At 37.7% G+C, this 27,518-nt stretch overlaps 1 protein-coding gene across 2 annotated transcripts in view; it reads left to right on the top strand.

Annotated features, from left to right (window-relative positions):
* Nucleotides 1-1,424: 1,424 nt before the first annotated feature.
* FOXP2 (forkhead box P2) overlaps nt 1,425-27,518 on the top strand; it is a 380,382-nt gene continuing 354,288 nt past the window's right edge. Inside the window, exon 1 of one of the 2 annotated variants that reach the window (XM_009286822.1) lies at nt 1,425-1,571. The gene's annotated coding sequence lies outside the window, so the exon portion shown is untranslated. The remainder of the gene's footprint in view (nt 1,572-27,518) is intronic. The other variant, XM_009286823.2, reaches the window with a different exon arrangement.

Raw genomic sequence — 27,518 nt, 5'->3', positions numbered from 1 at the left:
ATTAAAGCAAAAGAGGAGATACTGGAATACAGAGTATATGATTTTTAAGGTTTGCTTTGAGATGAAACTTGGGACATGGAGATGCTGACCTGCATTTATGTAAGCGTTGAACTGAGTGGGAACACGTGGATGAAGTTACAGACTCAAACACATGAGACCAGCGAACAACTTGAGAAGCAGAACCTTGCTTTGTAGCTCTCTGCCCTGGCTGCTCTGGGACTGTCGACCGGGGAGAGGAAGGCTACTGCTGCTTTACAGTAAGACTTTTGTGGGGTTTTTTTCTGTGGTGATGCTATTTTGGAAAAGTCAATCAAGTTTATTAAGCATGTAGTAAAGTACAGAGAACCATGGGAGTTCACTTTGCAGTTCAAAAGGATCTAGCCTGTATTTCAGATGCAAGTAAGACTAGACTCCCTATGTACCTAATGCAGTAATTCTAGTTCTTGTGTGGTGCATATATCAGTGCAAAACGGATATAAGAATTTGTTGAATTCAACACCACCACCTGAATTCAACCACCTGAGTTTCACTAGGCAGTTCCTGAGTTCAAGGGATAGGGAACAGATGATGTCTGTGCAAATTCTTCATCTTCAGGCTTTTGTAGTCTTCTGTCATGCCCTCCCTTAAGTTGTCTCTTTTCCAGTCTGGATAGGTGTGGCGTACTGAATTGTTCCTCATATGGAAACCATTCTAAGCCTTTGATCGTGTATGTTTTCTTGTCTGAACCTTTGCTAATTAGTTCTGTTATGTTGTGTTCTGTGCTGGACACCAGAGTGGAGCGTGCTTTTCAAGATGGGGATTAATACAGTGGCAAATGATGTGTTATGCTTTGTTCTTTATTCCTTTCCCACTAATTTTTAACATTCAATTTATGGTTTTGACTTTGATGGAGTGGTGAGTTGAGTTTTCATGAAGCTATCTGTCATAAACCCCAGGTCTCACTTTCTGAGCTTAAGATGTAGTGCAATAGAGAGCTGTTTTGTTTAACAGGAGATTCACATTAGAATACTTATCAGTAATGGGTAACCAAGACTGTTTCCAGTGAACCTGTGTTCAGAAAATTGTGATTGCCTGCTTGAACCCTGCCAAAAGTATTCAAAATTTCTTGGTGGTGCAACATAAATCATCAATAATGGGAAATTATCTTCTAATTTGTACACTTAGACTTTTTAAAATAATACAATCTTGTTATTATGAATCTCAGGCGTGGAGTAGGTGACTACTTTAGGAGTAGTGACTACTTTACATGTTTCATACAAAGAAAGAAGGATGTAAAACGTGGAATTTCTTCCAGGGTGTGCAGTACATGTGTGTAAGAATGTGGCCCTGTAAACGTACTGAAGTGTGTTTTAAAGAGGTGATTGTAATACCTTGCTATAAAACACAATACGGATGCTTGCACTTACTGTATTCCTTTCCCTTAGATAATTTCAAGTGAAAATTAAGGACCTTTTGTCCTTGTCTGCCCTAGAGTTGACAGACACTTCTGGAAGGAGGACCAGTTTGAGCAAAAAGAAAAAGACCGTCCCTTCCGACAGCGCAGCAAGGTGACTAAGTGACTCCGAAGAAATGTAAGTGATTTCTAACCGAACTGTGGCTGTGGCTGTTTCTACTGTGGATTTATATGCTCTGTGGGAGGAATACAGTACCACGTCACTGAAACGTATTGCTTATAGACGTAAAACATGGTTTAGGAAGAAATTTGTGGAGCATACAGAAAATACGTATTCCTCCTATGTTTGTGTGATGGTAAGCTATACTACAATTTTTTTTTTTCCAAATGGCAATTGTTAATGGAAATGAAGTGCTGTAAGAATCACAAACCTGTTTTTCTACCATTTTCTACTCATCTAGATCTGAGTTAATTTAGATACGTAGAAACTAAGCAGCTAAATCTCAGTTAGTCATCCTAGATTCTGCTTACCCGCAGGAGAGAAGCAGGCATCTCCAGAGGCCGATCCAGCTCATCCTAAAAGTAATGGCTAGGGAATTCAGTATTATTCCGTGAGTAGCTTGTGTCTCTCTGTTGATGGCTTAGCTTTAGCTTAAGTGTTCAATGAACACTTTAACCTGGCATGTCTGTGTAAGAAGCAGTGCCAACTTCTTTTCCCCTCCCCATATTGTCATTCTCCATCAGCATGTGTAGCTGTTCATAAATTTGGAGAATGAGTCTGGCTGGAAATAAGCAATTATTTGTATGGTTTTGTTTTCAGCTGGGTTTATCCCAGCCTTCTCCCATATGGCTGTCCAAGGGCCGTGACTGGTACAAAGGGCGATGGGGGTGGGAGTTAGCAGCCAGAAGTGTGGGGGAGTGCACGATAGCTTCTTTTGGCAGCTGTGCTAGTTTCTGCAGCTTAAATTGCTTGGTGAGCTGTAGTCTCAGACCTTGTAGATACTTTCAGTGCTCTGCCATTTATAAGAGTGGAAGAACTTGAGTGAGGCACCCTTACTTATTATCTAATGGGGAACTACTGTTTTGTTGTGCGTTTCACACTGGTAGTGCAGGGTCTTTTATATCCTTTGTAAATTAAAATTCAGATCTCCAAAACCAGGAAATGGTCACAAATGGCTAGCAAGTAAGCAGGTGTCTTATAGTAAGCTATAGTGTAGGCATGATACTGTATAATTCATATATACATACATAATTTCTGAATCTTAAAAATGCTAGCCTGATTTTGTATAGCACCAAGCATGATGTGTGGGTTGGGTGGTATCGTATGATTAGCGGTTGTACTAATTTAGGCACAGCATCCTTGCCTCTCCTGAACAGTAAAGTACTGAATAACATTTCATTCTCCCGTTAAATACCTGATGGGAGGGTGTAAAGAAGACAGAGCCAGACTTTTCTTACTGGCGCCCAGTAACAGGATGAGAGGCAATGGGTACAAATTGAATACAGAAAATTCCATTTGAAGATAATATAAAAAACTTCGTTACCTTGAGGATGGTCAAACACCGGAGCAGATTGCTGAAAGAGGCTGTAGAGTCTCCATCCATGGAGATGCTCAAAACCCAATGGGACACGGTGACAAGCAGCCTGCTGCATCTGACCCTGCTTGAGCAGGGGTTTAAACTAGACAATCTCCTGAGGTCCCTTCCAACCTCAGCTATTCTATGATTCTGGGAATATTTATAGGTAAGCAAAATCAGACAAGATTCTGCTATTTTATTTTGTAATATATTAATTTTTAAATTATTATTGTTTTGTTTTTCCTATTTTGATGTATTTAGCTATTCAGTTTAGGCTTTTAGTTAAGTTTTGGCTAAAGATGAGGGATGGCAGAAGTTGCAAGCTTTCTAAAATGTGTTAAATTATATTTAAAGACTCGTGAATATAACTGAAAATCACATTGAAGTCTGCGAAAATACTTTTTAGCTATGAATTAGCACCATAATTCACGTGATATGGACAGTCACATGATGGGGATTTTGGATGTTTAAAGTGAGTACCTTTTTCACTTGATCCGTGGAAAGGAAGATACATTTTTAGTATCATTTTGTGTTTGGAAAAAAAAAGGACAAAACTAGGGACAAAGCCTTGGAGAAGAGATCCATTAATCCACAATAGAAATAACTGTCTTCCTGAAGTCTTGCCAGAGGTCAATGAGACCTATAAAGCAGCCTAACAATTTCATTATAAGCTCTGTTTTCAGGTACTTGAAATGGCCATTCTGGGACAGTCTGTAATTCAAGTGGATGCCAATGGAAACATGTAAAAAACTGGGCAAATGTACAGTGACACTTCACAATATAATCTTCTGTCTTCTAGGAATGTGTGATTCAGGGCCTTCCTTGTGTTTTGAAATACTTAGGGAAAAGGAACTCACTCTTTAAATGTCAGTTTTCTTGATTTTCAACTTCGATTAGTTTGGCAGACATTTTCTGTCTACAGTTTTGCTACAGGCTGAATGTCTTTTCAAAAGCTTCCGTGAGGTGGGTGTATCATTTCTGAAAATGGGGGAAAAAATGCTCTAAAAATAGGTCTAGGAACTCTGCTTTGCTTTTGAGCAAGGACTTGAAATTTGAGAGTGAAGCTTTAATGGGTTATAAGATGTGCCTTTTGCCATGCCTCTGAACGTCTATCCTTATTGCACTGGATTATAAGCTTTTGAAAATTGCTGCTTACTCATAATCAGAAGAGGCATACTACTTTGTCAGCGTATTCTCAAAATATTCTCTGTATATTCTTAAGGTCCTAGAAATTACTGAGTCTGTCCTGGCTTGGAGATCAAACACTGTATGACATTTCAAATGTACAGATCCCCTGTTATTTTCACAAAAGGGTCTTGTTTTTTGAATTTTTCTGGGACAGTGTATTTTGATTTTTATGCTTGTTGAGAATTGTGTTTTTCTGCATCTTATGCTTACTTTTCCCATGTACTCTTTGAGAAGGATGTCAAGAGTGGGATTAATTTCCCCTGACATTAGCCATCTAAAAACGTAGGTGTTCTAAATCTGAGATGGTCACTGTAGGCTTCTTTAGTCAGTGAAGAGAGATGGAGGCTTCCAGGGGAGGATTCCCATAGCCTCTTTTTATGTCTGTCTTAAGATGAGATGATTCATCGTTTGGAGATGCCTGTTTCTTGTCACTGAAAATAAAAGCCTAAGGTGACCGGCACAAATTTAGACATCTAACTTTTCTATTATGTTAAGACAGATAAATTCCATCTCATGTGACATAATGCGAGACTTAAGAGGCAGGAATGTTACCGCTGACATTGACAAAAACGTCCTGCTTTCACATGAGTAAACTTCTTTTTGAAATTATTTCTTTGTGGTTATGGTGATGCATATGAGCTTATTAAAAGGACATTTTCCATATTGCTTAGACGTTGTATGTAACCATTAAAAAAATGCTTTTCAAATGACATTTTAACTATGAAATATCAATGGATTTTGATTTTTTTCTTCTTATTTTTTGTCTCTAGGTTGAGAAATGCAAATGTTTTGACTCCATGTCATTACTTAATTTTTAGTAAGATAGTAAAAGTGATGTATCATGAGATTCTAGCATTGTTGCTTTAGTATTGCTTGCAAGAAAAGACTGAATGAAAAAATACGGTGCTAATATAACGGATGAAAATGCGCTTTTAACTAATTTTTAAAAGCAAGTAATTAGATGACTTTCCAATTTGAAAAAGATGGCTCTACTATCAGCTGATATTGATAATGTGTTCTATTAAATGAGATTGTGATGAAATGCTATTTCCCATTTGTATTGAAGTATTGTAGATTTCTTCAGTAATTTAAACTGCTGTCTGTGAGTAACAGCAACTACATTGCCTAACACAGGATGATAACATACCACCTTCCTCAGTTGCAGTGTTCATGGATAAGGGCCGTATGTGGGGAGTACTTTCTTGCCATGGAATAGTTGAACAGGTCTAAAAGGCATTAGAAGGAACATACAACGTTCCTATTTGCTTTTAGTTAAGATATAGGCATAGGACAAAGAAATGTTAGTGTAACTTTGTCTTTTTGTGGCTGATTACCATATGTTGGAACGATTACCTTGGACAGCTAGACTTACCTGAATTATTTCATATGTGTTTTTAACATCACTGTTGTGAAACTGTGGACAACAGTAGAATATGCTTCAAAGATGGTCTCAGTATTATACTTGTCCCATTGTAGGAGAAATGCATGATTGCTTATTGTAAGCAGTATTTCTATTCTTCCACTTATGGCTGATTGATTAACCTCATTGGGGTGTATCAAATTTTTCTTTCAGTTTTAATTTTGTTTTGAATATTACTTTTTGTATCTGGGTTGTTTCATTTTGTTTCCATCTTTTCATTGTTATTTAGAAAGTGGTACATTTAGTTAAGTATTGCATAGTAGCGGAGTGCATGTGTAACAGTGTAAAACTACAGAGAATACCTGACTCCTGGAATCTACATTCAACCTGAGGAAGGGATTTTTTTTTTTTTTAAAGAGTACTTGCAAATTGGCCTAAAGAAAGTGCTTAGAGAAGGGAAACAATCTCATGTTAATAATTTTTAGGTATTTTATCTTTCTCTCTGTATATATAATATTTGCACAAAATAACATTCACCGGTGTTTGTATCTCAGTAAGCCATGTGCTGTAAACATGAACAAAATATTTCCCTTAGAAACACTGTCATATCAGTACTTGCTGGCCAAGATTCTCACTGGTAAATACGCAGAAATTCGCTGAAGCTGACAAGCTGGCTCTTTGTGTGGTTGATACAAGTTTTATAGGCTTGATTTTTTTCATGATTGTCTGGCTTTATTTGAGTTGGATTTGTAATATTCCTATCCTTTTACTACTATAAGAATGTTTAGTTTTAAATGGCATTTTATGCATTATTACAAGAATCCACCAAAAAGACCCTAGTTCTGAGAAAACGAAAAGGGCAGTTCAGCCGAGATGCCACTAAACAGAGGATGTTTGGGTAGTGAAGAACTGTGCGTATTTTTATTGAACTATAAATTTTATTTTATGATTGATATTTTGTCCTGACCCTGTTAGAGGGTTCAAACTGAGTAGATCCAACAGGCTGAGAATATCTGGGTCCAGTGAGTGAATCTGGGTATAGAAACCTGAGGAGTATCCGTTAGAGAAACTCATTAATGACTGCAACAAAATGAACAGAGCAAATGTTACCCACAGCACAGGCATCTAAATCAGCAGGGTTTTTTTTATAATAGAAAATTCCACACGGGGTCAATCCCATTCCATGTAGGTAGTGAATAAAATTCCCATCACGTTGTTGGTCTGACTCAAAATTTAAAGGCAACCTGAAGTTTCAAATAGGAAAAAAAGGGAAATATGTTTTGATTGTTGCAGGCATTTTTAGAAAGTATGAATATGTATTGATAGTTTTTCTAAAACTACCCATGAGCTATGAACCTTGTCTCTAGTCACAAAGCAGGCAGGAGAGGAAGGAAAACTTTACCAGCGTGTCTTCATTTCTTCAGCCTATATAAGCTCTCGTCTCCAGTGGATTTTGGATGGTTAGATTCCTGAAGTACTTGGTTGACAGCATCAATTAATTGGACCTTATGCCCATTCTGACTGTCAATTTTCTTCATTTTCTACTTCGTGAGAGATGGAGTCGTATTAGTTAATTTGAGGTATCTTTCCTGAAGGACAAGGGAGTGAAAGATGGGTGATAGACTAAATAAGGATGCCAGCTAAGCAGACACCTTTCTCTGAAATGACCGTTTTATAGACTCTGGTGTCCTCCTGCATGCAGTTGCAGTTCCCTGGCATTGAGCCGTTCAGGAATTGGAAATGGTATGAAACATGCATTTGTAATGGAACACAATATTCTTCATATAAGATCGGTAAATGTTTATATAGGATTACTGCCAGTTGGTAAACAGCTGCAGTGCTATGCTTCAGAGGTAGAAGCATTTGAATGGTAATGAAGGGATTGTTGTATCCAGTTAACAAAGCATGGTGAGATCCTTTGGGGCATAAGTCATGACATATATAATAATAATAATACAATGCATTTCATCTGAGGATTTCAAAGAACTTTATGGAAAACATTAATGAATTAAGTATCACCCTAACCCCCTGTGGATTACTGCTAAGACTACTTAAATCATTAGGTGGGCTGAATGCGGAAATAGCATTTTTTGTTGTATGTTGGTTACCATGCCTATGCTGCACACAGATAATACAGGAAGCTTCAGTCGTATGTATCATGATCAATATTTTCAACACGGAGATGTTAAGGCATAGAGAAATGGATTGACTTGGTACGGGCAGACAGTAACTCCAGTGTAAGCATCCCAACCCCAAAATCATCCAAAATTGTCCAGCTGCTTGCAGCGATGGTTGGCTTGGGCTGCTGGGTCTCTTCGGATTCCGCCATTGGGTTATGTGCATCCCCTGAGCCGTGCGGGGATTGTGCCTAGACCTTGACTGTGCTCCGTGGTGAAGACGACGTTTTTGACTGCTTCGCATGAAAAAGTTAACTTCAGATACCTGGAATTAATACTGTCGTCCCTTGCTGTTTTGCAGTTTGAAGCGCTGTGTAATATTACGGAAAATAACACTGTGCAAACACAGTGCAGTTGGAACCTGGCCATTTAGAGTAGCAATTTCATGAGTTCTGATATGCTGATATATGTATATGTCAGAAAACCAGCATATTTATATGTGTTAAAACCATCGGTACGAGATACATTAAACACAAACAGCTTTTCAAGGGCAAGACAGTAGTTGCACAAACACTGTAGTCGCAAAGTGTAAGAGCAGAAACCATCTGTTGTGTAGTGTATTTTGATGAAAACATCCATGATGGAAACCAAAGCTAATTAAACAGTTTTTCTACAATGCAATTTAGGGCTTTTTAAATAATCTTATTTAGAAAATTGGTTTGGAGAGACAACTGTAACAGACGCTTTGGTTTTTGCCCCATCAGCACTGCTGCCTATTTAAGGCCGCCTTTTCTGCATCATTGCTAAGGACCATTCACTCTCCTCTTGTCCCTTTTGTCAGAGGAGATATCAATAGTATCTTAAAAGTATTCTTTAATGTTTTTGCTATTCTAGACCTCGTATTTTGCAGTAATGAAATATAAAATTGCTTCTCTCCTTTATCTGTAGCAACAAATGAAAACATGTACGTTCTCAGCTGACACAATTTTGGCTAAAATCATATTTTTAAATAGAAACCAACTACGGGTTATGCTAATAGAACCTCATTTGTAATTTAAACTGCAGCTGTTACCATTCAATAATGGAGCCATACATCAAGGAGTTTTCTGCAAAAACAGAAAAATACTAATTCTTCATCCTCAGATCTGCAAATCCAGACTGATGGGATTTCAGCCCTTCATCTTTTAGTGACAGGCAGCATCATCAGTGGAATAAAACTAAAATGTGATCCCCTTTCTCTCCACCTCCTTCCCCTAATTTTACTCTGTCAGAGAAAGAAACACAGTTTTAACTGGTATCTTTGCTCAGGCGAAAAAATGGTCTGTCATCAGGTCTTTTAGTGAGAAAGAGCTCTTCAGTGGGGCAGTTAAATAGTATTTTGATTCTCAGGGTGCATCTTATACCTGTATTTTTGCAAGATTTGATAAATGATTTCTGAGACAGTTATTGAGAGCAGAATCGAGGTCATCAACCTTCCCCCAAGAGGTCATTATCTCTCAGTTCTTGTTTCTGATGAAAATGTTCAATGTGGGGAGATGGGCTCCAGATGAACTATCTGAAACTGTGCAGTCTCTTGTGAGCAATCCCCAGCCATATGTTAGTAAAAGATGTACTTCTATTTTTTCAACTGCAAAAATCAGTGACTGATAAAATTTTTCTAGATTAATTTTAATTGATTTTGCAATAATCTAGTGCATGCATGTTGAAGTTTATCATGCTAAATCCCCTAACATGCATACATTACTGTAAAGTCCTCTAAAATTTGTGATGAAATAGAAACCTTTGGGTATTTTGAAGTTGAGACCTCCTGTGTCTTTGGAGAAATTTGGTTTGAAGCCCTACAGCTAAATTCCAAAGCTCTTCATTGTCTGCAAATGAGTTGCTCCTATACTGGAGTTGGCTTATGAAGCTGAGTCCCTGCCTATGGCTGGAAATACTCAGTTGTCTGAAGAGATAAAAGATACAAATCTGCCACAGCAAAAGAAATCTTTACAAACTGCTGTACAAAAAAAATAATGTGGTCTGTACATAGAACAGAAAATGGTTATCATCTTAGTACTACTAGGCTTCGGTAGCATCTCCGTTAGTATTTTAGTTCAAATCAGGACTGCACTTCAGAAGTATCAGGGTAAAATAGCTTCCCTTTGAACCTTCCTGATGATGAAGCTAGACAAGGGCAAGTACTCCAAAAATGGACCAAAAGTGTGCAGTAGTACAAAATAAAGTGCCCTGAAGCACGTCGCATGGGTGTAAAGTGCTTGGCTCCAGCTGTTCTGGTGTACAAGGCCATTCTTGTTGGGCTCCACTATTTCCTAATGTAGATATTTTCTTAGTTAAATAAGACCACGGGGATCCTTGTCATAAAAAAGTCTGTAAAAAACCGCCCACCTTTTTTATCTGTGAGTAATGCAATATTTCCACTTTTTGCTCAGATAGCGGATTAGAGTCTGTAACTGTAGAGGTCTCTTCCAGAATTAAAATGTTTTCCAGTATTCACATGTACTTATATGACCAGTGGGCTATTTTTATTTTGTATGTTTAAAACTGTACTGAAGCAGGGGTTGTTTTTATCTAGTCTGTTTCCATTAAAACTGTCATTTAAAGGACGATGTTTTGAATTTTTGATCTCACCTTCTCTATTCACATTTCTAAGGGAAACATTAAACAGATACCTTAAAGAGGAGAGCTAGATGACCTGTGGAGGGCTGTCTTTTTCAGCTCCCTTTTCTATGGTTATATGATAAATGAAGCAATAGCAAACTTACTGCTTGTTTATCAATAGTTAGGAAAAAAATGGAAGCTAATATCAAAAGCCAAAAATTGAGTGTCTTTTCTTCGTAATCTTCTATCATCTTCTGTACTGTAATAAATTGTGTGTGTGTGTGTATATATACGCACACACACACATACATGTATATTATGCTGAATTTAGTATGGCACATAGTAAAGAGTATTGCTGATAGCAGCAATATTGATGAGGTAGTTCATTGGACAGGGCATCGGCTGTAGTACATGCTGTTCTCCTCATTGTGTGTAAGATGAAGCATTTAGTCTGCTTTTCTAAACAGAGTCTCCCTGCTTTGTGCCCAGGTTTCTAATCTTTTTGTGCACGTTTCTAGAGTTTTTCTATCCTAATCAGTGTTTGTAAATGAAATTGCTATATGCTGTTATCTGTAGTTCTTCATTGGACACTTAACCATGATTTATGAGCTCTTATTTATCAAAGTCTTTGCTTTTGGTCCATCAGCCAATATTTTGTTTCCATGACACTACGTATAGCACTGAGTTAGTGACTTACCCGGTCCCGTGTTCTTGAAATTGAGTCAGTAGATAGTTACTTCGGTAGCATGCTGTGAAACAGTAAGATGATACTTCTGAAGTGCCAAAGGTAAAAACCCAAATACTGTGTTTAGGAATTACTCAAAAGCCAACATTTGTATCCACTGCAGCTTGCTGTTTCATAATTTAAAATTATACATGTTTTTGCATAATTTTTTAAACAGTGACACTGACTCAAATAGATTAAAAGTTTGTACCTGTTCTGTGCTCATAGGTGAAACTGAGTATCATGGGATGTAACAAATAGGCAGTTTGTAAATATATATAAAAGAGGTCAAGGAAAAGGAGAAAAAGAAGAGTTGGTGGCAATTTAGGGAAAACAGACCAGGTGAATGACAGGAGGCATTAGTTATGAATTGCCCATTAACTCTCAGTGGTGTTAGACCAACCACTATAGGGTGAGGTAGTCAAATATTTGAGCATCGACTGATTTCATTGGTCAGAGGGTAAAGGTACAAAGAAAATGGAAAAGCTGATAAAATGGACTTTATAATGTTTTGCACAATGTCGTAATTGCTCACAGGGCTCACCATAAACACAGACTCTTCAAAACTGTTAAGCCATTGCCATATAGCTTCCAAACATTCAGATTTTTAACATGTTGAAACATCAACATATGGTAAATTTTTTAATGTTAAGTTGTATATTTCAAGTTTTTCATTCATTGATGGATAACAGCACTTTTATTGGCATGGCTTATGATTCATGTAAAAATAAGTTTTAAAAAATTGCAGATGCATATATTCAGTGACTTTGCTTTTGCAAAAGTCTGATAAATGTGACTTTTTAAGTGTGCTCTGAAGATGCTTTACCTTTATTTACATCCTAAGAAGGAGCAACATGACTCTGACCTACCATTTACTACCTGTCATGTGAATTTCAAAACTAAAAAAACCCCAAATGTTGATAACTTTTCTTAACTGCTCGAGAGCATCTATAACACTAATGTTTCACTTAACGCTCCACTCACTCTTGGAAGAAAAAATGAGATATCCTTTGGAGTGGAACATGGACAATTCCCTTCCTAGGCCATAGGAAACACTGAAAGCCTGAACCAGGAAATTCTGGAAGGAGAAATACCTTTACCTTTCAAGTTAGTATGTGTAAGATTGCTTTACTCTGAAAGGTTTTTCTGCTTAGTCCAGACCTATCTGAAAGGCTTATGGAGGAAGGAAACAGAGTGACTTAAGTTCACCACACGGTTGTTAAAAAGATAAATCAGGCTAGAAAATGAATGGGGGGTGACACCATCCTGAAGAATTAAAGTCCTGAAGCAGTGTGTGGTTGTGTACATGTTAACTGAACGCTTCTTAAATGTGACTTGTACACTGGCTCTATTTTTAATACTTGCTGTTGGGTTCCCACCCAGAGATCACATTTGCTGCTGCTGTTGCAGATGTCAAATTTTGTGATTTCTTGATTGCTACCATAAGTTGATGGTGAAGTATTACGAACTTGGCTTGATTCATCATCAGGCATTGCTTAAAGGTACGAACAAGGTGCTGTGAAGGCTTTGGTGACTGTCTTGTGTTTCTGTTACTTCTCTTTCTGTGAAGCTGAGTGCTGGCCAGGTTTAGCACCAAGGGAATCATTTCCATTACTTGCATTGACTTTCCTGGTGCGGCAGGGTGCTTTAGGTCTTTTCCATGCACACGTCTTCCATGAGATGAAAGTATTGTGTCAAGGGAAGCATGTGAATAGTGCTTAAATAGCTACCTGATTTGTGGACAAAACCAGGCAGAACTGTGCCTGAAGAAACAAAAATATTTCTAAAAATTAGACCCTGAATGTTGGTTTAAAGGTTGTGTCCTTTGGAAGGATTTGAAGCAGTTTAGGTGCTTATGTTGCTCTAGGGACTTGGAGTACTGTGAGGTTTTAAGGAAGGCTAAGTATTCCAGGAAGTTTAAGAGCTTATGGCATCGTAAATATTTAAGATGATTTAAAAGGTTATGTCCTCTTTAGTATTTGAGTTGGATTAAGTGCTTATATTGCCTTAAGGACTTTTTCCTTTTTTTGCCCTAAAAGGAACCTAGGAAATTAAATGCAAAAAACCCCTATAGATGCAACGTTTGGGCTGCACTTGAGAAATGCAAAATTCTAGGTTTCAGTAGCAGCATTCACTTGACCACACTACCTATGCATCAAAGATGGACAGAACAATGGAAGGTGTCTAGGAAATAGCTGGATATGAAATCCAGAAGCAGTATTTTTTAATACCGTGACAGCCAATGCATTGGGAAATGGTTCTTTTCTTCTTCTGCATGTTCTGTATGATCTGATAAAGAAGATCAAATAGATAATCAGGTTAGAATCAGATCTTGGAAATGCAGGGAAGCAATTTCATCTTAGAAGGTCAAGACATCTTTAATTTAATATGCAAGAAAATAGGAAGCCGTTTCGTTTCATTTTTTAGTTTTGCTGATATTTTACCTCAAATATTAAGGAATAATGAATATTACATATCTAGGTCTCAATAGCTTATCTTTTGTAAATTAAATCAATTTATGTATTTATTTTTGTCTTCTGAGATGCCTTGTCTAAATTCTTCACTAAAGTGTATTTACATAACATATTTTTCTGAAGTTTCTATACTTCCGTAATTGTAGGTATATTCCTGAAAAGTATATTTTCTATTTGTTACTTTATTACCCAAACACATACACTTCTTAGTGCACGAAAAGCAAATTGCCACCATTCATTCACCGTATTCTATGCAGCCTCAAATAAGTAGGAATCAGTCCATCAGTCCAAACTCACATTTTTCTCATGGGCCTCTAATACAGCATTGATGTTGCTTGGTTAATATAGCACAATTATGGTAGTTGTATCTGCTGTTGCAGGCTGCTCTTGCGCAGCACTCCTGACAGCCATCTGGGCAGCGTCCGGCGGTCCCACGGGGAATACACTAAATTATCTCTGGGATGGTCCTACGGCATGGGTACTGCATTCTGGCAGGGAGAACGTCAGCAGAGCAGCCCTGCTTTTCCGTGGTGACATACCTGCCGAAGTGTTGTCTGCGCAACATGAGGTGCATGAGTTGACAGGCCCCTTGATAGCAGCTCCTCGCTGATCATGCTGCCTAGACAAAAAATCAGCTTGCCAGTTGAGGTAGAAGAGTGGCATCTACAGGAACAGGAGTTGAGGGTGAGGGTGACGTGAAGCCTTTGTGACTGGGCAGACAGTGTACAGCCTGTATTCAGCTATGTAGGTGGGATGAGCGAGGTGTCTTCCACATGGCCACATGCCCCCAGAAAGTTCACTGATAATATCCCAGCAAGCTGAAATATGCTGTCAGTTATGCCATTAGTATTCTAATACCGGTGGTAGTGCTGGCTCACTCTGTCCCAGCAGTTATGACCAAGAATCACCAACAGTTGGTAGTACAATGCGTTCAAAGGGTGGGATGGTCAGAACTGAGTGTCTGACATCTTCCAGACTATGTCTGTGGCCCTCTGTTATGTATCAATGCAGAGCTGAGAAAAGTCTGGTGGAGAAAGACGGTTAAGAAGAAAATGGGATATACTTCAAAACATAGGTCTAAGTGCAGTGCACAGATTGAGCTATTGTTGCTACGTGTTGATGCCATCCAATCAAATGATTATGGGTTTTAAACTGCGTTTGATGTAACTGTGAGTTCAACTGCTTCAGAACTGACTCATGGTTCTTAATAACTCTTCAAAATTATGAAAATGTACTTTTATGTGTGTACATCTTTAATTAAATGTAATTTCCTACTACTTTTGGTAAACTCCATGAAAGAAGGACCAATGTTTTCCTGTCTTTCTCTCTCTCAAACTTAGCATCATCTGAGAATTTTAAAAGTACAGTTTCTATATGGATGACCATTTCACCGTCCAAGTTATGAAAGAAAACACCCAGTGCACCAGACCAGGATGGACCCCTGTTCAGCCCCATTCATAATGTCCTTCTTTTATTACTAGTCTCTACATCAAATTTTTGAACACGTTTTGTGTTTGCCTTAAAATAGTTTAATTCAGTCTTTGTTTCCTTAGCTGCTTTTTATGAGTCATCCACTTCTTTTTATATGTCATCCACTGCTTCTTTCCCATTCACAAACTATTTTTCTATTGAAGGAGAAATTTAATTGGCTTGCCAGATTTTGCTCATGACAAAACTATATTGGCAGGTATTTATTTTCTTGTTGTAAAAAAGAAAAAAAAATCCTGTTGGTCTTGTTTTTCTCAAGAATATTCCAGGAACTGAAACTAATTGGACAAATCTGTCATTCCTTAACCTCCTCTTTTTTCACCTTTTTAAGACAGGCACTGGATTTTTCCCTTCGCATTGGTCTGGAACTTCATCCATTCTCTAAAAGTTTTGAAAAATTGCTAATGGCTGTGAAAGAATTTCAATTAATTCTCTTAGAGTCCCTTGCACTGCAGTTAACCGTCCTACCTATTGAGGCAATGCAGCTGTTTGTGGGAATAAGGGGTAGAAACCTTAGTCACTGGATTGATTTGAGTTAAAAGTACATTTCAAAAATAAAGATTATTTTAAACTCTTATAATTTCACTGATTTGGTTTTAAGTAGCTATAAATGACAGGTTAGCAAAATTTCAGTGCAGTGAGGCATTGGTGGCATTGGAGTTTGGCATTCTTCAGCTGGCTTCACAGCACAAGTCAACATCATGTTCTTACCTATCCTAAGTATGAGCTGGATTAGGCTCAGCTGATCTGACAGCATCTAACTTACTGAAGTGTCTTTTCATCTGTTTTCCCTGTTCTACTCTTAATTTTTTATCCCTTTTGTCACTAGTTTTAGCTATCAGATTGTACTTGTCTTTGATATCAAAGACTAAGCAAAATATATTTGTCTTTGTATCTTCGGCAAATAGCCTAATCAACTCTTTCTTGAATTTTCCTACTGCTATTAAGGAATGTAAAAAATGCTTTCTTGCTACTAATTCAATTTTTTTGGAAGTTATATTTCACTTTCTGTTTTTGCCCTTCTGACTTTCTCCCTGTATTGTCATGTTTTTCTCTCTTGCATACTTGTGTTCATGGATCTGTACTCTTCTTAAGTTGCAGGTCCTTGAAGAGTTTATGATTTAGCCTTTTCCAACATTGACTTAGTTTGCTCTTAGGCCTTAAATGTCATTTATGGAACTGCCAGCTCTCTTGAACTCTTTTTTCTTCCCTTCGAGTTACCTTTCGCAGGATCTTGGCCACCAATTCATTTATCCAAGTCCTCTTCTGTAATCTCCATTGGCTTTATTCTCCTATTCTCCCTTGTCCTTCCCTTCCTTAGAAATGGGAGTTCTCTCATGTTATGGTTTCTTTCAACCAAGCTGCCCTCAATTTTCACGTTTCCAGTGAGTTGAAGGTTGAAGTAGAATCTAAAACATTTTTTGTTTTGAGTGTTTTCCTTAGTTTCTGTACTGAAAAATGGTTGCCAACACATTTCTGGATAGCCTGTGTCCTGCTGTCTCCTCTCCAAAAAGATGACCAGATAGTTAAGGTTCCTTGTTATTGCCAAGTTCTGCTGATACTTGCTTGCACACTGCTTTGTCACAAAAAACCTCATTCATATGATCTTTTTTTCTGAGGAGAGAAAACACAGTATGCTGTGCAACAGAGAAAGAACTGTGCTGGATGTACAGGCAACCAAATGTCAGCAAAGATGTGAATTTATCTTTTTATACTGCATTGGTAAACAGACTAATTTCAGCTTATGGTTCTTGTGGCCACATCTAAAACAAAAAAACCTTTTGGAAAATTAGAGATGGTGCCAGAAACAATTATGAAAGTGATTTAAGAGCTTGAAAATTGCCTTGCAGTGAAATATTTAAGGAGATCAGTCTGTTTACCTTATCAAAAATATGTTTGAGAAGTTACTTAATTACAGCATACCTTCACAGAGAGAAAATATCTGGTGCTCTAAAGAGCTCTTTAATCTAGTGCAGAAAAAGCATGACATGAAACAATTGTTTTAGCTAAAACAGAATTTATTCTTTAATCAACTATAAGTGTTTGGGCTCAATAATAAGGTAACTGCCTGAAATTTTATATTCTGTGATACTGTAAGAAGTCAGACTTGATGATCTAATGGTCCTTTCTGACCTTAAATTCTCTTTAATCCATGAATCTTCTCAACTTTGGCCATTCTTCTGCAAAACACATGGCCCTCTTCTTGACAACCTTGACAGCCCGCAGAAGAGAAATACACTTGGACTGGGAGGGACTTGTAGGATAAGATAAAAAACGAGCAGGGGAGGGGAGATTTCCTTTTGAACTAACTGGTTCATTATGGGGGATCTGATGTCTAAAGGCATTTTGTAAATTTGTGACTGGTTTCCATTTTCTTATTCTAGGTGGAGGGCCCCTTCCAGAAACCGTTAGTCTTGGTGGTTCATTTATTCTTTGATTTTATAGTTAACTGCCCTCTGGCTGAGATACGTTGCTCATTTGGCCAGCTTCTAGTGGGCTTTGTTGACGTTTTTCTTTAAGAAAAATTCAGAAAGACGATACAAGACTTGAAATCTGGAATGCAGAGACCATTAGTGAATTCTTTTATCATAGCTCATAGTAAAAGTTGGGAGTTCTCTCTGGTTATTGTTGTTTACGGTATTAAAATGTTAACTCACTTCAATCAGAACTATGTCTGCTAGCCTTTACCCAGTGCGGTACCAAAGCTATGGGCTACCCATTGGGTTATTTTTATTTACTTACAGGAATCCCAGAATTTGAGGAAAGAAAATACTCTTGTTAGGAGATTACAGACACTTGCAGCACAAATGTTCTAATTGAGAAACCATCATAAACCCTCCCCCCCTCCCCCAAGGATTAACATTTGGGCTTTGAAATGTGCCTTAGGCTAAAGTTTGGCATTAAAACCCTCTACCCAAGAACAGATTTTTTTGTCAGATTTCTTTTAATCACTCATGCTTTAGGAAGTGCAAAAGATAGACAACATTACACTAATGCTTCCATGTGGATCCACAGGTTTGAAATTTTTGTGTCAAGAGAGGAATGACTGGTATTAGGCAGATTTCTAAGAAGTTTGGGGAAACCTTCATGAAGAACAGATTATCCCATGTTTGCTTTCCACATGCCTTTCTTACACTTCCCACATAAACAATATATGGAAGCATCTTCAGGTGTAAACACTTTCTACCTTTGTGGCATCTGGGTATCTAGAGTGGCCTCAGCTGTGATATGTTTAAGAAAGCTGGAAACAAGCTTGTTACATCTTGAAAATGAGGCATCACTACTCCTATGCAAATCACTAGTAAAGTGCTTTTCTTCACAACAATTGAATTTATCATGCCTATTTTAAGATTATTTTCAACAAACTTTTCTACTGATTTTGCTCTTGTAAATCCTGACATTTGCTCGCCTTATTGGTAAATGAGTAGTAAGACTTAAGAGATGTTCCACTTCATTTACTTGAAAAAAGCTTAACAATATCAAAGGTAAATTAATGATTTTTTTAATTTTAGTTTTTTTACAGATGTTAGAAACTGATAAAAAAAGAGTATGCTTTTGTTTATTTTGTAGCGTTTGTAAGCATCTGCTTTGATGCCAGATTTTTGCATTTTTCAGCTTATTTTGTAACTTTTTAAAACGAACAAGTGTGTCTCTTTTGCAACAGCAACTGCCTAGCTCTTGTGCCTCCCAGAGTGCAATCTTCTCACTCATGATGTTATGAGTGTACTTTACATTTTGTAGCTTTTTACACGGAATGCTTTTAAAAACCCATGAACATACTTACTATTTTGCTTTTTGCAGTCCTGCTGAAAAGATCAACAAGGAGAAACAGTGCCACTGCACACTTTAATTCAAAATTCATTGCACTTTCTCCATTACAAGTTTTGCTTGCATTGGCTTGATTTACCATGAACTTGGAGACCACATCCTTCTTAATGTCATTATGTTCATCACTGGCATTTCTGTGGTCTGCTCTTCGGTGTTTGTATAAGCCATGTTAACACTGAAGCTTGACCAAGATTCACTTACCACAAAGACAGTTAAAAAAAAATAAAAAAGAAGATATATTCTATTTTTAAAATAGCAAACATGTCCATGTTTGATGCAAACAAGCAAATAGGATCCAGGGGATGGCAAGGTGTTCAGTGGGGTGTTGCCTGTCCCGAAGCAGTACTCTTTGTCTCTCTTAGAGTTCTAAAATGAAAGTAAAGTGTTAACAGTTTAGGGCACCCCTTTTATAACATCTGTAGAAACTCAGTGATAACACATGATAGCATATGACACAGCGTACCACTGACTGACTTCCTTGGTGAATCAGTGGCTTACAGCACGTTCATCTCGCACTGCTGCAAGTTGCTGCTGAGGAGCTGCATCTTGCTGCAGCTGAAAAGTGGATGTGTCCTGTCACTTGCAGGAGCTCAGTGAGAGGGGGGCTGCTGCCTGTCAGTGACCCATGCCTTGATCGCATCTTGCCTGTTTGCATGACAGTCCTGTTGTCATTCTGAATGCAGAAGTTTGCCTAAAATATGACAATATGGTTCTATTAAAAAAAAGTAGCAGTACAATATGATGCTGTGTGCTGCTTCGCTTTGAGCAGTGGCACAAAATACATTTGAATAGCATAAGAATTTGATCTTCCTTGGTGCCTTTGCAGCATATCCTTTTTATTTTTTTCTTAATGCATGAGTTAAATGGCTTAGTTTCCCAGCTCTTTTGTGGGAACATCTCTTTGGGGCACTGGCTTTTAATTTCCTTTGCTTTGCATAGCCCTTTAGCAGCTTGGAGGTGCTGTGTCTAACTTACTCTGGTCCAGATTCTGTTGTTCTTTGTGCCAGAGGACATGATTCAGAATGTCTTTTTGCCCGTGCAGCTTAAGTATGGCTAAAGTAAAAATGTGGTACAAGCAAGGTGATTCAAGTATTTAGCCTCCTTATGTACTTGAAAAAAATTTCATTGCTTCCGCTGACTTGAGGACTCCCTATAGATGTAGCAACCAACTGGAGATGCTAGACAGAGGGTTTTATTCTAATTCTTGTCCCTCACTGAATCTGAAGGAGCTGTAAGCATATTAAATGCCTTCACCTGGTCCATCCTGTCCACATGATCAAGCTAAAGAGTCAGGCTCCTTTTCCTTTGATCTCCTTCTGGATCCCGTATTTCATTTGTTGTTTTGTTTTTGTTTTTTTTTTTTTGCCATGCGGTGGCTCGCCTTCATTTGGTATCAGTTAAGGATTGCATTCGGAGGGTACGTGCATCTGGACTATTTCACAGCTTGAATCTTCAGAGGCGTTCATGGGCTATGACTGAATCTGCTTGGGCTGAGGAGGAGAGTCTGGAAGGCAGAGCTTGGTCTCTTTGAATAGGGCTGTTTGCAGGTCCCTTCTCCTCTTGCTTTGGAACAGGATATTGTGGCTAACTTAACGTGTGGGTGTGGGCGAGGGATCCTGGACAAGACCTAGGAGCTTAGGTCTGCTTTGGGAATTAGTTGGCGTGTAGACAGTGCTCCACCTCATGTCTGAATTGTAATGAAGTTTACACTGGAACTAACTTGCTCTCTAAAGCAAGGCACTTTCGCAATCCAAACAAAAATTACTGTTTTGAATGTTGATGTCTTCATGGTTGGGTAACGTTTATTTCAGATGTGGAAACCTTTATTTAAGGGCAGTTGGTTTCACCTCAATGTCTTCAGCTTAAAAATCTCAGATACAGCTGAAGTCAGTAATAGAAGTCGTATTACTGAGTATGTCTGTATTCAATGAGTAAAGTTCGAATGCTTTCAGTTCAACAAGTTGAATACATCTGTGTTCAAAAACAAGGCAGTTCTTATTAGAACTACAGATGCCTAAAAGATCATCTAGACTGCTGTGCTTGTATTTTGTAATATATCTACCAAGTTACCTTTCAGTATGTGGATGTTTGTAGGAACGCTGGATACAGCAGTGCAGGTTAAGAAAAAAAGTGGGAAGTGAACTATGAATTTTCAAGCTTCTGTTGTTCCCTCAGCGCTGTTTGGTGCTTCTGATACAAGTGGTGGGTTTTTTTTTCTTTTAAAAAGGCTAAAGGATGAAAAACCGTTCTTGGGAGGACTCCTTCCACTTACTCCTTTGATTCTTTCCATAGAAATATAATTGTAAGAGCACCAAAGAAAGGGTGGCACTCTTTGAGATTTGACTGGTGTTCATTTGTATCAGTTGTTTACAAAAGGTGATAAATGCAGTGTATAACTTCTGTGGGGAAATACTCCTGTAAATTTTATTTTTCTACAGCTGTTCTCAGAGCTGTGAAAAAAATGATGCAACACTTCCGTAACATTAAATTTGAGAAATAATTACACTTGGCAGTTTTTGTTTGCAGCAATGCACGAAAGGCTGAAGGCTTTTGTACAGTTCAAAGAGCACATTCCACAGATCTAGCAGTTGTCGGTTGCCTGCAGGGATCATTTGAATTTTCAAGGGAAAAAAGCATCAGAGTAATGCCCAGACCATTTGGTCGTATACTCTCAGCTCTCTCTTTTTAAATTTCACCTGTATGAAAAGTTATTTGGAAATAAGCCATACACGAATGTGGCACACCTTAATGTCAGTTAAAAGATTTTATGTCAAATTTCATTGCTTCTGGTTCGTTCTTATTGATGCTTAATAATGTAGAGATTAATATGAAAAGTAAGATAACAAAAAATGAGGAATTACATTGTTCAAACACGTGGGAATGGTGAAAGTAGATAACAGCAAAGGGAAATCCCTTTACACGTTGGGACCCTGTAGTTATTTGTCAGCTTATTGCATTAGCCAAGTTGTACAAGATACTCTGTGTTGCTTCACTGTAGGAGAGCCCCGGTCAAAAAGGTAAACCCTCTCATCTGGTGTGCCAAGCCTGGAAAACTTGCCAGCTCCTACATCACACTTGCAGCTCCATCACTCTCCATAAATGTGTTGACTGTCACTGTGTGTCTGTCTAAAGCTTCTGCTTATCTAACAGGAGGCGATGTGAATATTTTTACGCTATGTACCCTAATAGGATTTTTGGTGAAATAGTCCATGGTATTTCTTGGAGAAAACAAATCTTTTTTTCCTATTGCTAGGTGATTATCTTTATTTGTTCTGGCTGTGGGTTGTTGCACAGCTCCTAAACTCCGTAGTCCTTCTGTTTTCAGTCATGTACAGACACAAAAAGTTTGAAGCTAAGAAGCTTTGCTCTGGAGCATAGATAGGTTTTTGCCTCATCATTTGTGCTAGCTGCTTGGTTTGTATTGCTGAAATTTCTCTCACCTCCCTCCCTACAAAGTGCAGTGCCTTGAGCTGAACCCATGCCACAACCTGGTGGGAGCGGTGGTGGGGTGGACCTCCTCAGGCTCGGCGCCCTCCTGCCAGTGTGCCTCACCTGAAACTGCATAGCTCTTCTGAGGTCACTTAATCAGTGCCACTTTAATCAGTTTTTTAATGGTTAAAAAAACTTAAAATACTCATTTTAGCTTTAAGAAATTAAGGTATATCTTGTATTTACTGCTGTCACTTGCACAGTATTGTGTCATGATAGCCATTATAGGCAATTCTTGCTAGAATGATTTCATGTCATCTGTTATTAAGAAGTGGTATAAAATACATGTAGAAAAGAAAGAAGAGAATTTAGAAATAAAAACAATTGAGACTATAAATCAGTTAATTAACTGTAAGTTAGATTGCTGAGTAAAATTAAAATACTTGTTATAACATTTCTGTATATACTGTCCCCTCTGGATGGAAGTATTACAGTTGTCGATTTAGTTATTTTCTTACATGATGAATATATAATGCTTTCTTATGTAATAATAGATCTTACTGAAAATCAGTGAGGCAAGTTTGGGGTAAAATTACTATGAGGAAAACTTTTGATTCTTTCCTACAATATGACAGTAAAATTTTTTCGATTATGCGGGATTGCGCATATTTTCTTGATAAAGGTGGTTTTGTTTTAATGCCAGTGGAATGAAGAGTAATCTTGTAATGAAGTTGAAAGAAGAGAAAGGCAGAAAGAACATGATCATCTTAACATCACTGTAATCTGTAGATTGTTGGATTCATAAACAGAGGTGACCACTGCCATTTTGAGGTAGATGCTCGAACTGCTACACCGTGGGATGTAGCCTCCATCTGCCTCGTGAAGTGTGGTTGGATGCAAAAGGTCCAGCTCCTAGAATAACAACTGCCCGGAGTAGAAGCCCTGATTCCAGCCAGCTGAGATCTTAAGAGCACTGCAGGGCACTGTCACCACATGGAAATAACTATATGAATCTCGATAGTCTGTCCTCAGCTCTGCAGAAGCAAAAATACCTGGTTTTGTCAAATCAAGAAGTGGGCTGAAATCACTAGACTAAGAATGGCTTTATAATGTTCTTCTAAATGAGAGGTACTTCACACAGTCAAAAGTAGTCATTGTATTTACAGAAGAAAAGTGAAGCAGTTGGTCATTTCTAACTAGGGAAATGGTTTGTATTTCATTACTAAGAAAACGCTTAGTCTTTGCTAATATAGCTGTTCTAATTAGTACTTTCTTCTTCAAAAGTGTGCTCATATGAGTATCTCTCAGTATCAAGTAATCAAAACCAATAAAATAAGAATGATTTCAAAAAGGAAGGAGTTTATCAGTATTCCATCTTCTGAACTCAAACTCATCAGTTTCTTTTTGGGAAAAGACAAGTGTGAAGTCCTTAACGAAGTGCATTTTGAAGAGAGGAAGCGTAGCTGCTACAGGTGTATACAACCAAATTCTGCTCAGTCAGGTAAGATGTTTCATGAAACCAGAATCTGAGTAGGGCTTCTTGTCTGAATGTTGTGAGCAGGATTTTGCCTTGTATAGCTGTTTGAGATCACGTAATGTAAATATTACTGGAACTTGGGATAAGAAGGTAGGACAGTAAGGGAGCCCTTACGCAAGCCCTAATTGCTTTTTCTTACGGAAATACCGGTTCCTTTTACTGGCCTAATGCTTTGCTTTTCTCCTGCGGCAAACAAATAAATAACAACAACATCAACAACAACAATAACAATTAATAATAATAATAATAATAATAATAATAATAATCTGTATTATATGTCATCTCTTCAAATAATTTTGTTAACTGCCCTTTGTTTTCCGTAGCCATTTCTACGTTGCTGTCTTCAGCTCCTCACTGATTGCTTTTTCTTCCTGCCTCCTCCTCATTTCTTGTTTGCTGTACCTGAGAAACACGCTGTTCTAAGTTCTGTTCTCTTTCATCCTTCTACTACTTTTATCTGGCTCCCAACTGGAAACTCGAGCATTACTCTGCTGTCTCTTTCCCTGGGCTGGAGTTTCTCATTTGTCCGGCTTGCTTCTGGCAATTTGCATTAGCTTCTGTAGGATGCAAGCTTTCCATTTAGAAAACAAATTTGTTTTGCTTTCTGTACCTTAGGAACAGAAAACCTTAGAAATACGGAATGTGAAAAAAAAGTATTGCTATCTGCCTGGGCTTGCTAAAGATAGTCCCGTTGCCACTGGCACGGTTTTGTGCAGTACCTCTCAATCCTGCAGCTGTCCCACTATGCATATTTGCTTGCTTTCTAGTCTCATGTTTCTACTTTCTCACATCTTCCCTCGACGTCTCATTCCTCTCCAGTCCCTTTCGTGCACAGCCTGCATTCACAGAAACTGTCCTGGGCTGTACCTGCTGCTGCAGTTGCTCTCTCATTTCTCTTCTTCCCTTTACCTCTGAACTCATCATTACTTAGGGTACAACTATTCTGAGTTTTCTTCTTACAAAGCTATCACAGATCTTTTGCTGCATTCCTTTTTCTCAGCTGCAGTTAGGGTGCTTTAAAAATAAGGCTCTGGACCACATGTTTCTATTCATGCTCATCTTAGGCACCTTCTCTAAATTTTGCCCTGCTTTGTTTTGTGAAATTTTGCACTGTTCCAGAGCATTTTCCAGCATTTCAGTGTGTTTTTTGTCTCTTTGGTGCGTCTTCCATGACTTTTAATTAATGTAAGAAGTTTTAATTTAAGAGTTTCTGTAACGTCCTTCAGTAAATGCTGTCTATTTAAATTGTACATTGTTAGGAGAACAACTGCAAAAATGTGAGAAACAAACTTCTCTGTGACCTATTTGTTCCTGAAAGTGACAGTCTGGTGGCATTTGTGTTATTGCAACATTTTGCACACTAGTAAAAGATAATTTTGGATTCATATGTATAGAAAATATATATATCGAGAAAACTTTATTCCACACACTCCAGGAACCTCCTAGACTAAAACCAGAATGATACATAGCCATAATTGGAAAGATACTTGGTAAGATACAACATGCTAATACCAGAACCCTAGCCAAATGTATATGAAAAATTAATTTCCAATCCCATATCTGTTTTAAGTGTGCACAGTCCTAGTATGTGTAATCCAGTGAATGTTTTAGTATGTGAATCAATGCTTTATTTAGTTTATTTGCTGTTATTAGTTGACAAAAGCATGCTGAAGTAAGTTCCTAGAAAACTTTTTGCTTATTGCACTGACCTTGAGTGCTGGCTGCCTGATCCAGGGTAATCCACCCTAAGTATATTCTATAAAGTTACACTGATCTTAAAATTCGAGTCTCTTCTTCAGAAGGAATCCTATTGGGAATGCACATCACACTTTTTTTACTGTGAGCACATCTCTTCCTGGGTTTTGTATTATTTTGGGGACCAAGTAAAGGAACATGTGAGATTAGCCATGTGAAGAATGAAGACTTAATTTCTGTGTAGCTGATGAAGTCATTCATGGGCCATAGTTGAATTAATCTCCCCAGTCACCTGAAATGAAAAACACTTGTTCATTAGGCTTGCAAAAAAATCTCCCACTACATTGCAACACAGAGTTGCTGTATGATCAGCTGTACATGTACAAAGAGTGTTCTACATGGGACTATTGATTGCACTGTGTGGGACATCTCCGTTTTCTGATGGGTTCATGTGATTAAATTTCATGTTTTACAGCTGTTCCTTCTATCAGGGCTAAAGTTTTAAGCTCAAACTTACTGTTTATGGAAAAGTTGTCAATCAAATGGAAGGACGTGCTGTTATCTGTCTAGAATGTCCTGCTTTGCAAGTCTTCTGTCTAAGGAAAGGGTAGATGGGGATGTAATTTCTGGAACAAAAAACATTCAGAGGAATCTCTGGTGGCACAGATGTTAATAGGTGTGGTTTTCAGCTTGAAGGTTTTTTTGTTGTGGTTGATGGTTTTGTTGTTTTGGCTTTTTGGGTTTTTTTGTTGTTTTTTTTTTTTAATTGATAATATGGATTAGTTTCTTCATCCTCATTTTCATAACAGTGGACAAAACTGACCAAGGCAATGTGTACACCTTCAAAATAAATATATAAGTAATGAGATAGAGAACTGAGCAAAACAGTGGAAATTACTGCATTGAATAAACAAATTCAAGCCTTATTTTAGTAGTAAATTTGTTTAAAGTGTGGTTAATTCTTACAAATTAAAAAGCTTGAAAAAACATGATTGCGGAAATCTGGTGTGTTTTCTGTAAATGATTCCTGTGCTCCTCCAGTCTTTCAGTCTACATGACATTTCCGTAAAACAAGGACAACTGGTTGATCTTACATCCTTCAGATTTGAAAAGAAAATTTTATAATTAGGAGAAGAGGTTATGTTACCTGCCTGGTTTACAGAGTGCTATGGAATACATAAACAAAAAGTTGCATTAATGATCAGTTTTCAGCACAGTAGGCAATTAACAATGGGTGGTGCAAAATGGCAACGCATGCTGAGAGGGAACTTGGACTTCTTCTCATTACACATTTGAAATTTTTCTACCGAGTAATGACACATAGGTGTTATTTTGTTCTGTTCACATAAAATGTTTGTGCAATATATATTGTCATGTCAAAAAAGAAAAAAAAAAGTGGTATTTTGAGTGGTCTTGGAGAATATTCCCACAAGCATTAGAATGCATTTAAATAAAGTGATGTTATGCCTTCAGTTTGAGTAGTCTGTGTAGTCTGGTTACTTCATCTCGGAAAAATATTGCAGGAACAGAAGAGGTCCAGAAAAGGCCACTGAAAATGATTGGAGGCATGAAAATGATTTCATGTGAATAGAGATTAAAAAGATCACTAGTGAGAGTGGAGAAAAAAGAGGTGACCTGGTAAGTGGTATATAAAATAATGAATAGTATAGAGAGGTAAAATTTGAAAATCTGTTTACTTCTTCTAATAAAACCAGGGAGCAGGGAAATAGTCAATGAAATTAAAAAAAAAAAAAAAAAGGGAGATGGAAAAAAATCAGTACCTTTAAATGCAGGCTGTGTATGTGACAAAACTTACTGGCTTTGGGATGTTACTGGCTTGGAGAGAAAATCGGGGTATGTGGAGTAAATATTGAAATGAATAGCTAACAATCCCCTAGGTTATATAATATAAATAAAAAAAATCACAATGTATATAATTCAAAGGAGAATGCCACCCTTGAACTGTCTTTGTGCTTCCCATCTTCTGAGTTACATTCCTTTCAACTTTTCTCTATCCTGTCTGTCTTTGCTGAGGTAAAAAGTATTTCTACTATAGCAAGAGCACATTTGCTAGAAGTTTTTAAAGGGGTGATAACATTAGTAGTAA

This window comes from Aptenodytes forsteri, unplaced genomic scaffold (genome assembly GCF_000699145.1).
Source record: "Aptenodytes forsteri isolate BGI_AS27 unplaced genomic scaffold, ASM69914v1 Scaffold166, whole genome shotgun sequence".
Lineage (NCBI taxonomy): Eukaryota > Metazoa > Chordata > Aves > Sphenisciformes > Spheniscidae > Aptenodytes > Aptenodytes forsteri.
Note: the sequence above shows the minus strand (reverse complement) of the source record. Positions and strands in the feature narration are given on the sequence as shown.